This window comes from Lactuca virosa, chromosome 4 (assembly GCF_052849685.1).
Source record: "Lactuca virosa cultivar CGN04683 chromosome 4, Lactuca_virosa_CGN04683_v6, whole genome shotgun sequence".
Lineage (NCBI taxonomy): Eukaryota > Viridiplantae > Streptophyta > Magnoliopsida > Asterales > Asteraceae > Lactuca > Lactuca virosa.
Window position 1 is genome coordinate 349910816 of NC_136429.1, and position 10987 is coordinate 349921802.

A 10987-nucleotide genomic window follows, 5' to 3' on the forward strand; every position below is an offset into this window, starting at 1 on the left:
TTCCATGAAATTACACTTTGTACCCTTGCTAAGACGTTAGTGGAGCGTGTGTGGTTAACCGGCACACTAATTGGATGCTAAGCAGAGGTGGCAAAGGGTGACTCAATATTTGTCATAGTTCGGTGGAGCGTGTGTGGTTAACCGACACATCGAGTAGGTGACTGTAACATTGGGGGCACCATGTATATTTGCATGGTTATTCACACCCTGTTTTGTGATCCTCGGTATCCCAGTCACAAATCGAGGGGCATATCGAGATTTAAACATGCCATTGAAAAGTTCGATGAATCTCAAAAGATCTAGGAGTTTTCAATACATTTAAAACTTAAATTCTTTTTCGTTTTTCATTCACTTACCTTCAAATGTTCTACAAGTTGGATTACGACATCCCTCTTCCAGTTTGTAGGATATTGTGTTGGGTCCTAGCCTTAATATCTCATTTGGGTGTTTTATTAAGGACTCAATCAACTAACTTGAATTTTCTTCCGTTTTGTAGATGTCAAAATCTAATAACTATGGTCTTCCTAAATCCATTGGAAAAAGATTTCCTAATGAAGATGATATTCCACGATTCGATCAAGGAACAAGAAATCATGCTTCACTTCCTCCACCTCCTCCTATTGTTCTCCCTAGCCCACAAGTTCAAAGGCTTGAAAAGTTCGGGCTCACTCAAGCCCCGTTGGCGATAAAACATGAAGAAGGAAAGTCGGTGTGTGCACACGTCCTAGGGATGAAGTCGCACATTGACAGGTTAAGAATGTTAGGAATCGTTTTCTGTGAGAAGCTGGCTGTTGACTGGGTTCTTTAATCTCTTCCTGATTTATATAGTGAGTTCGTAAGAGAGTACTATATGATGGACCATGACGTGACCCTCATCGATCTCACCTATATGCTTGTTGCTGCTGAATCAGAAATGATTTGGCGCATTGGAGAAGCAAAGTTGATTGGTAGATCTGCCTTCCAAACTTACATGGACATAGGCGACGGCAACAAAAGGCATGCCATGGTCGAAGAGTTTGACCATAAGAGAAAGGCAAAGTCTGAGGTAGTTGCGTGTGCTGTTCCAAAAGAGTCAATTTGATTTCATTGCCAAGACAAGGGGCATTGGAGACGAAGCTGCCCTATATACCTGAGAGATCTAAGAGATGGGAGAGTCAAGACGAATGGCTCTACTTCAGGTATTATCCATTATCTAACTCTGTTAAATTCATATTCGTTGATTCTAAATGCATGATGTGATAAGATTACATTTTTGTATTTGTAGGATTGAAGAAAAGAAAGGAAGAAACACGCTGAGTCTAATCACGAAGAAATAGGTTTCAATCGCATGATTCATGATCGGATTTTTAGAGCTGCTACTTAGAGAGTTATGATAGATTTGTTAGGAATATTTGATTACATAGTTTTCCAGTTGATTTTGCATTATAAGGACATGTTTTCCGCTGCTTTTATGAATAAAATAAATTTTGGTTTGACTTATTTATTTATATCCTTGCAATGAAATCGTTGTGGAAAATTGATCTTTGCGTATTTCTATAATAAATGGATGTGATTCTTAGTTATATTGTTTTTGGAAATTTTCTTAGTAAGGAAAGATTCCCATCGCCCAAGTTTCAATTGAACAGAATCTTGGAATCATATGATTTGAATCATGTGATGTATGGAAATCTTGATACTTAGAAATTTTAAGACTAATTCCTTGACAAAGAGTCAAGTGAAGGACTAGGAGAACGGGTTCACAATGTTGTGCACCAGTTAAGTCCGTCATAAATAACAATAAGATTATTCGTTATATTTACTAAAGGATTAGTGAATGTGGTTATGCTTATAGGATTAAGCATGATTCTGAACCATTGAAAAGTTTCAATGAATGGCAGAACGAATAAGAAGAATCAATTAGGCAGAAAGATAAGAAGTTTCTCCAATCTAAGAAGAAGGGATAGTACTTCTGTATCAGGTTTTATGATCATCTTAATTGTAAAGAGCCATATTACAATTCATCCTCTAAGGACACCTTAGTGCACTAGTTTGGCTAAGAAGAGGAATCAGGAATTGCTATAGTGGTTAAGTCGTTAAAATAAATCATACTTCGTTCCAATATCGAATATTAAAATTAAGATTGTGACATTTAGTGACACATCTTAAGTAGGTTTGTAACACTTATCAAGTGTGGAATAGAGAAAGTTTTCTTATTCATACACATTTGGAATTTGTAAGTTGTGATGTCTTGAAGAAGACAAAGACCAACTAGAACAAATTAAATTAAGTGTTAGTCTTGATAGAACTTCGCACTAACTCTTGAATATTTGTTTTGTCAAGGAATGTTTCTTGACAAGAGAATCATATATCTCAAGAGGTCAGTGGGAGTATAAATGATCTTGAAAAGCTTTAAGAACAAATCAAGAATAAACCTAATCAATGATCACTAGCATACAACTTGAAGTTTACAACCTATCGTGTTGACATATTCTCGTTTCTGTGCCATTCCAGTTTGGTTAACTATGCATATGAGTTCTACAAGTTCTCAATGGGTTGCATAGGAACAAGACACCTTGATCAATGGAAAGTGCATTGAAAGATAGGGGTGAGCTGCTCAATAACTTGGAAGCTATGGTGGGACCCTTGATGGCAAGAAATCAAAGATTAAATAAGTTCAGTCCATATGAGTTGGATTTTTCACAATCATTATCTTATGATTATGGTTATGACAAATGCACATGGATAGGAACGCATACACCACAAAATTTAAGTGTCATAAGGTTTCTCTCCTTCATGAAAATGATTGTGAGGAAACGCTTTCACTAAGAAAGATTTTGAAGATAGCAGTATGTAATTTGCATTTCTCGAATTCGATTATGACTACGACATCCCTCTTCATAGTTCGAATTGTGAGATTTGGAAAATCAGTTTGAACATTCGAGACTTATTGCTATAAGTTCTAGAATTGTTTAGACACACATATGAGTTATCTAAGGAAAGGTGTATGAGTTTAAGAAGCTTAGATAAAGTCTTATTGAAGCATCTAGTATTAGAAATATGAACTTAATAAATTCAATAAGCATTGTTTTTCTAGAAGTTTAGATGATTTCTGAATACATGTCAAAGCTAGTGGGAGCATAAGTGTTATGCTAGTATGGATATAATCACCATGTTAGCAGGAGCATGGTAATTATGGTAAGTTGCAAGTTGGCAATATTAATTATAGAAAACAAAAGTTTCAATTTGCAAAGTTGCAATGTTGAAAAGTTGTTTTGCTATAATTAAGGGAGAGAATTTTATACTTCGTTTCGAAATCTAAGAGCTTAGATCGAGAAATTTTAATCAAATTTTGTCAAATATATGGATTGCATTCTCAAAATTCGATTATGATTACGACATCCCTTTTTATAATTCGAGTTTTGAGAACTTGGCAAATAGAAATATTATGGCAAAAGACTGGTAAAGTATCACGTCTTTATGTAAGACATTATGCTTCGTGTTCCATACGCTTCGGGTATAGGATCAATCGCATATGCTATTATAATTGATTGTTCTTAAATTTTTCCAAATGCCTAGGGCATGGGAAAAAGGACTGGAACTGGACATGACTAAGTTTATTAAACAACTATCAAAGGACAAACTAAGGTTCGCCAAGGATTGGTCGCTTATGAGCAGTTGGAACTATAGTAATAGATGGACCATATCGACATTATTATAAATAGATAAGATTCTATTTAGAATGAGTTGTCATATGGTAAATATGGAAATATTTCCATATTGGGAGTTGGACGTTAAGAATCTATATGTCTAGATTAGAAACTTTTATGCAAGAAGGATGTTCAAAGGAATGTACTTTGAATATGAGACTTCGTATCTATGGAATTGTCTTGCAACAATTTCCAATAGATGACTTTGTAATTTCATTGACAAAGTCTTTGTGACTTTGGCGTTGTGATATTACGAAAGAATTATTACATAAAATGTTAGAATCTAATATATTCTATAAGTGGTAAGAATTTGATATTCTTACACTTGAGGTAAGGATTGGGAATTGTGAAATGAGTGTGATTGAAAATATGTTCAATTGATCTATTTCACAAAGTAAGGACCATAGGAAAACATAGTGTGCATGCTAAGAGCATGGGACAACTATAGTTATAATTCAAGTAGTGTAACAACCCAGAACTTCAATCCTGTGCACTTAGTCGATTCAATCAATATTCAACTTGTTTTGTCGATTTCTGGTGCCATTCAAGGGTTCGTTTAAGTGTTCTAAGCTTGCATTTGACCAAGGTTGAGTTTAGGAATGAGTCAGCACATCCCATAGTGAGAAAACTGGGCCATACACCTTCTTGGGAGGTGTGTACGGCCACACACTTGAGTGTACGGTCGCACACATGAGTGTACGGCCGCACACCCATCCTCCAGCCGCACACTCATCCCTATTTATATAGAGTGACCCCTTCACTCATTCCTTTCATTTGGCCGCACTCTACTTTCTCTCTCTACTTTCTCTCTCTAAAAACTTCATCCAAGAACACTCTCAAGGCCTCAAAAACGTGAGTTTTCCATCACCTAGCTTATCATACATAAAGGACCCATTGATCTAAGCCCTTAATCATCAAAGTTTCATCATGTTCTTCATCATATGAAGGTGTACGACCGTACACCTTCATAAGGTGGCCGTACACGCCTTAAAGACTCTTCAAAGTGAGAGTTTGGCCTCTATTTGCTAGTTGGACTTAGTATTGGATTTGAAACACCTGAAAATCGACAATTTGAGCATGGATGAAGAGTGTACGGCCGCACACCTCTATGTACAGCCGCACACCTCTATGTATGGCCGCACACTCCCTTGTACGACTGCACACGCCCTCTGTACGGACGCACACTCCTGTGTGCAACCGCACACACATGCTGACCGCACACCCATGGCCGCACACACCTTTAAGGTGGACCTACACTCCCCTTATGCAACCCTACAAGGTCCAAACACTTAGTGCTAGTAGATCCAAGTCTCTAGAGTGGTTTTCCATCACTTATAGTGGTGAAATACCTTCATTTGACTCGTTTATGTGTCTTGGTGTGTTAATTAGGATCGAATCGTGTTCAAGGCTTCACTTGAACACCTAACTTTCCGTATCGATCCTTCAATCAAACCACTCGCTCAAGGTGAGTTCATACCCCTACATTTTCCGTATTTTTAATGTTTTTCAGGGGGGAATACAAGCTAAACATAAATGTTTTCAAAACTCATGCAATTCTCATACTTTAACTCTTTTGTACTGTGTTGAGCATAAGGGACGTTTTCACTAAAATTGCATAGTTTTCTGGGTACGTTATTCACTACGTTTTACATGCAAACTATAATCGGTATAGTTTGGGATTTTTCTAAACAAACTATCACTACTAAACATGTGCACTAAGACAACAATAGTTTACAGTTTGCATCACTACTTTATCATGGTATTCATAACTGTAATTATCACTACATACGGTATACCTACAGATTTTCACTATGGTAGAACGCTACTACACTACACGTAAACTAGATTGTACGATACTGTGAGACGCTATTTCAATACTATACCCTTAGGTGTACAGGGATAAATCCTATCATAGTATAACCAGAGTCTCCTGGAGGGAGAGCATGAGATTTGTGAATAGATCTATTCGGGACTGACAATCCCACACCCGAACTACTAGCTACAGTTGGGCAGGCATGCCCAAGGTGACAAATGTCATTTAACTCGACACCTGAAGAACGTTGGAAAGGTCTCTAGTCATATCAAGCATGGTTATACGACTCACATTATGTATAAATCACCTTTTGTTTACAACCTGTCACTCTTCAACAGTTTTATTTATACTAAATAGAACTAACACACACTACGCATAATGGCTGAAGCCAGGGTTTTCAAACAAAAATAAATCATGCAAGGATTTCATATACAATATACTTATACTTCATGATTAGCCTTAGCTAGTCACATGAAGTAGTACTTTCACATATCACTACAGTTTTCAGTAACGAACATCCATGGTTTATATGGAACTGATAACGCTACTTTCTCACTAAAGAAAATATCGGATTTTCTTGAAATGATACAAACACTGTTGCAAGCTCACCAATAAGTTTTCATTACAAACTACTGCTTATGAACTCACCAGCTTTATGTTGATATTTTCAAACTGCTTGTATTCTCAGGAAACCAGTAGACAGGTACCTGCTGGATTTTTGAGAAGCTGGAGCAATAAGAGTCTTATGTTTATATTTTTCTTATACTCTTTGATGTGTCACACCCCGAAACCGATGGCGGAAACGTTCCGGAGCGGAGGACGTCATGCGTAGTATCACAACAGTTGTATCATAGTAAGCGAAGTAAACACAACCATTACATTATAATATGAATATTTACATTGTTCAAAAACATGATTTATACATAACAGCATATAGCAAAAGTAAAAGACGTGACTTCAGAATGTTCCATCTTCTCCAAAAGTCGGCAAGAGTACCTGTCTATTGATGCCTTGAGAATACAAGCAGTTTTGAAAGAATATCAGCATAAAGCTGGTGAGTTCATAAGTATTTGGTTTTAGTGAGAAAATGCTCTTTGAATCCATTTGAAAAGTGTTCTTCAAGAAAATCCTGTATTTTCTTATGGAAAGCGGTCTTGAAAGAGTGTCTATTAGTAGAAAATAAACCATCCGTTTTAGAAAACATGTTATCCGTCCTAGAGGTAGAGATGCCAGTTTAGAAGTCCTTGATTACTAACGGCATATATAAAAGTAGTTTTATTACTTAAAATAAAACAAATGAAGAAGAGAGTCCGTAAACAAAGTTAGTTTATACTTATTTGCGAGTCGTATAACCATACTTGATATGACCGAGAGACCTTTATAACGTTCTTCAGGCGTTAAGCTAAATGACATTTGTTCACCCCAGGCGTGCCCGCCTAACTGTAGCTAGCAGTTCAGGTGTGGGATTGTCAGTCCCGAATAGATCTATTCATAAATCTCACGCTCTCCCTCCAGGAGACTCTGGTTCTACTAAAAGGATTTATCACTATACACCTAAGGGTACAGTATTAAGGGTACAGTATTGAAGTAGCACCTCACAATTCTGTATAATCTAGTTTACTAGCGAGAAATCAGTATAAAACAGTAATTATCCTTGAATAAATGTACTTTATACTTCTGAGAAAAACATATAACATAAACTAAATCTGCCATAGTTTATATATGTTCATTTATGAAATCTGATTAAGTAGAGACTGCCTAGAGGGTTATCCCAAACTATACCCATTATAGTTTATTAGAGTTGATCTGGAAAATGCTTTGTGAAACCTTTCTGAAAGCTATGAAGTTGGATTTTCAAAATAGAAGTTTCCCTTATGTTCAACATATTACAAAGAGAGATAAAATATCCGAATATGTTATTAAACGTGGAAATCGTTGGACTGCATTAATAAGTTTAAAACTTAATAAAGTACTTTGAGTTTGGCTTGTATTCCCCCCCTGAAAACATTAAAAACACGGAAAATGTAGGGGTATGAACTCACAGTTTATCGTAGGATCCGAAAGCATAATTGGTTACGAGTGTTGAGTGTCAACCGATGTTTCGAACACGAGTGGATCCTATTAACATATGATAACACATATGTGTGTTAGAATTTGGGTGTTTCATGGCTAAACATGACGGGAAATCACCCTAAAGACTTGGAAATGCTTGTCGGGACCCTATATGATCAAATAAGGGAGGTGTACGGCCATTTGAGTGGGTGTGCGGCCAGGGTGTACGACCAGGTTGTGTGTGCGGTTGCACACAGGAGTGTGCGGCCGTACAGAGGGTGTGTGCGGCCGTACACTCCTCATTTGAGCCCGGAAATGTCGATTTTGAGGTGTTTTGAGGTGTTTTAGTGCTAATACCAAGTCCAACTAGCAAATGGAGGCCAAACTCTTCACCTTGGAGAGTCTTTAAGGCGTGTGCGGCCACCTTATGAAGGTGTGCGGCCGTACACCTTCAAAGGATGAAGAACACGAAGAACACTATGAGTTTTAAGCTTAGATTCAGGTGTCTTACCAATATAGCAAGCTGAATGATGGAGTGCTTCACGTTTTTTAGGCCCTTAGAGTGTTCTTGGATGATGTTTCTAGAGAGAGAAAGTAGAGAGAGAGTAGGGTGCAGCCAAAAGAGGAAAAGAGTGAATGAAGGGGGTCTCCTCCAATATATAGGGTCGGGTGTGAGGCTGGAGGGTGTGTGCGGTTGGGTGTGCGGCTGGCTGGCCGCACACGCGGGTGTGCGGCCGCACACACCTTCTTTGATGTGTTTGGCCCGATTTTGTGATGCTACACACTTTCTAACCCTTCCTAAGACTCATATCCATGTTATACTAAGCCCAGAACACTCATATAGACCCATAATTTTCGTTATAAGATAGTAAAATGAAGGCTAACTTTGATAAAATGAAAAATGTACAAGTTAGAAATTTCGGGTTGTCACATGATGTAATTCAAACAAGTTTTCAAACTGATGTAAACATTTTCATATGTGTATACACTGTGATGGTTGTGTTGCTATGGTTGCTATTATACATTGGTTGTGATGCTATACATGACGTCCTCCGCCCCGGAACGTTTCCGCCATCGGTTTCGGGGTGTGACAAGTCGTAAGTTGATTACCCGAAACAACAAATAATGAGTAATCAATATGGTGATAAATAAAAGGTGTTTTATTTATACTCAAAAGTTTGAGGCCATATATGATTAGTATCATTCTTGTGTTTCACTGTGCTTGTTTTGACTTCCTGAATAATTAAATTATTTCAGAATAATCAAATTATTCGAACGGTCCACAGTCGCTCATATGTTGGAAGTAGGTATGAATGAAGACTGTCATGAATTGGTGTGTAGACTGTCTAAAATGTGTTAGACATAGCAAAGGTTTGCTGCAACGTTCATGAGTGCTTATGAATATGATTTAAGCATTGGATTAAAACCCACGCTCACTTGGATCGCTTCAAGGATTTTATCACGAGTGATTGATGAGACGATAATATCTTATATTCTTGAAACCGAGATGTGTGAGTTGTATCTTGCAAATCGGTTGCACATTGATAATATGTAAACACACCAGTAACTTGGTGTTATAAAACGTATTGTTGTGTGTGATTCGGTGAGTGAGTACAAGCGAGCATTGAATCGAAGTTTATCCGTTCCTTTTACCCAAAGTGGGATAAAAGCGATATCTGTGGGCCCCTCGATGATTTAGTGATGACACCTAAAGTGCTTGGCCAAGCCGGGGCTAAGTTGATGTGTTCAATTGTAGTCTGTTGTCAGTCATCATAAATCGGAAATCGGGAAACAACACATAGACTAAGAGAATGATTTAAATCCATGTTTCACGTCTATACGATATCTAGAATGGAGGAATATATGATCCCTTATCTAAAGGACACACTTTTGATAAGATCAGAGTTGACAGTGGCTTTTGAAAGCTACGATTGCGGATCAGGATCTGAAGTCATACGCATAATAGTTATTAGACTTATCCAAGTGGGAGACTGTTGGATTAGTGTCTAAGTCCATAACTATTTTGGTATGTACTTGACCCGATGGTGCATGGTCCTTTTGGGTTGCCTTCACCAAAGCAACTTGATAGGATGAATTATGATTTATTAATATATTATGAGAATAATATATTAAAGGAGAAATCATATTGTTTAATTAGTATTAGTCAATAATTAATTAAGAATTAATTTTTTGGCTAAAAGATATTAATTAAACTTAGGGGACTAGAACTATCAATTGTGTGATAGTTAAATATTGGGCTAATGGACTCCATATTAGAGGAGTGGACGAATTCTATGGGGAAACCCATTAGAAATCGTCCAAGGCCTCTAAGGAGGGAGTCCATGGGCTGCTTAGGGCCTAAGCAGTCAAATTAGGGTTTCCTTGTTAGATAACCCTAATAGCCTCACTATTTAAGGACCCCTAGGGCACCAAAAACGTGGCTAAGAGTTTCCTTAGGGTTTCTAGACGTTTTTGAGTGCCCCTCCTCTTCTCCTTCTTCATCCTCTTGCTCTTGGTGTTTGTGAGCCATTAGAGGTGTGACATTTGTGACAATAAGCTTTCAGAAGCCAATTACAAGGAGGAATTGAGATTGTTATTCCTACATAACAATCAAGGTAAGATCTAAACCCTAATTCATTTGTTAATATCATTATTGTATGCCAGATCTAGGGTTTATGGCTTTGGATGATTATTGCATGTTCATTAGGCAAACTAGATCCAAAGCTTTAGGGTTTGTATGTACACCATAGGAATGATGTAGTGCTCAAAACCCATTAGAACCACCTCGCTATATATATATATATATATATATATATATATATATATATATATATATATATATATATATATATATATATATATATATAAGTGTTGATCATTTATCCCTTCACTACTTCATCTCTTGGCCGTGATCACCATCCTCTCTCTCAACTATCTTCGACCGTGAACATTGCTAAGGCCTCAAACACGTAAGTGATTCACCCCTTTTACTTGTTATTCACCTCATTCACGACTAGTTCCTATTTCCATCCATAGAAACATCATTTTCATCACCATATTCAATTCATGGGTTCATGGCCGTGAACCCTTCATAGGATCTTGGGCCGTGAACACATCAAGATGCCGTGAACCTCTCTTGTGTGGCCGTTATCATCTTTCAGCCTTCATTAAGTAGGTTTAACACTTCATTAAGAGTGTTTACCACATCCCTAGGTTGTTTCCTATACTTTTTAGTTGTTGTAGACACTAATTGTATGCACATATATATGATTATATGCTTAATAGGATCCATTTGCGCTTCAGGACTTCAATTGTGAACTCAAGCATCATATATTTATCTTTCATTTCAGATCACTCACAATCAGGTGAGTTCATACCCCTGCAATCAACCTTTTAACTGTTTTAAATGCTTTTTAGGGAGGGGGGATACAAATTA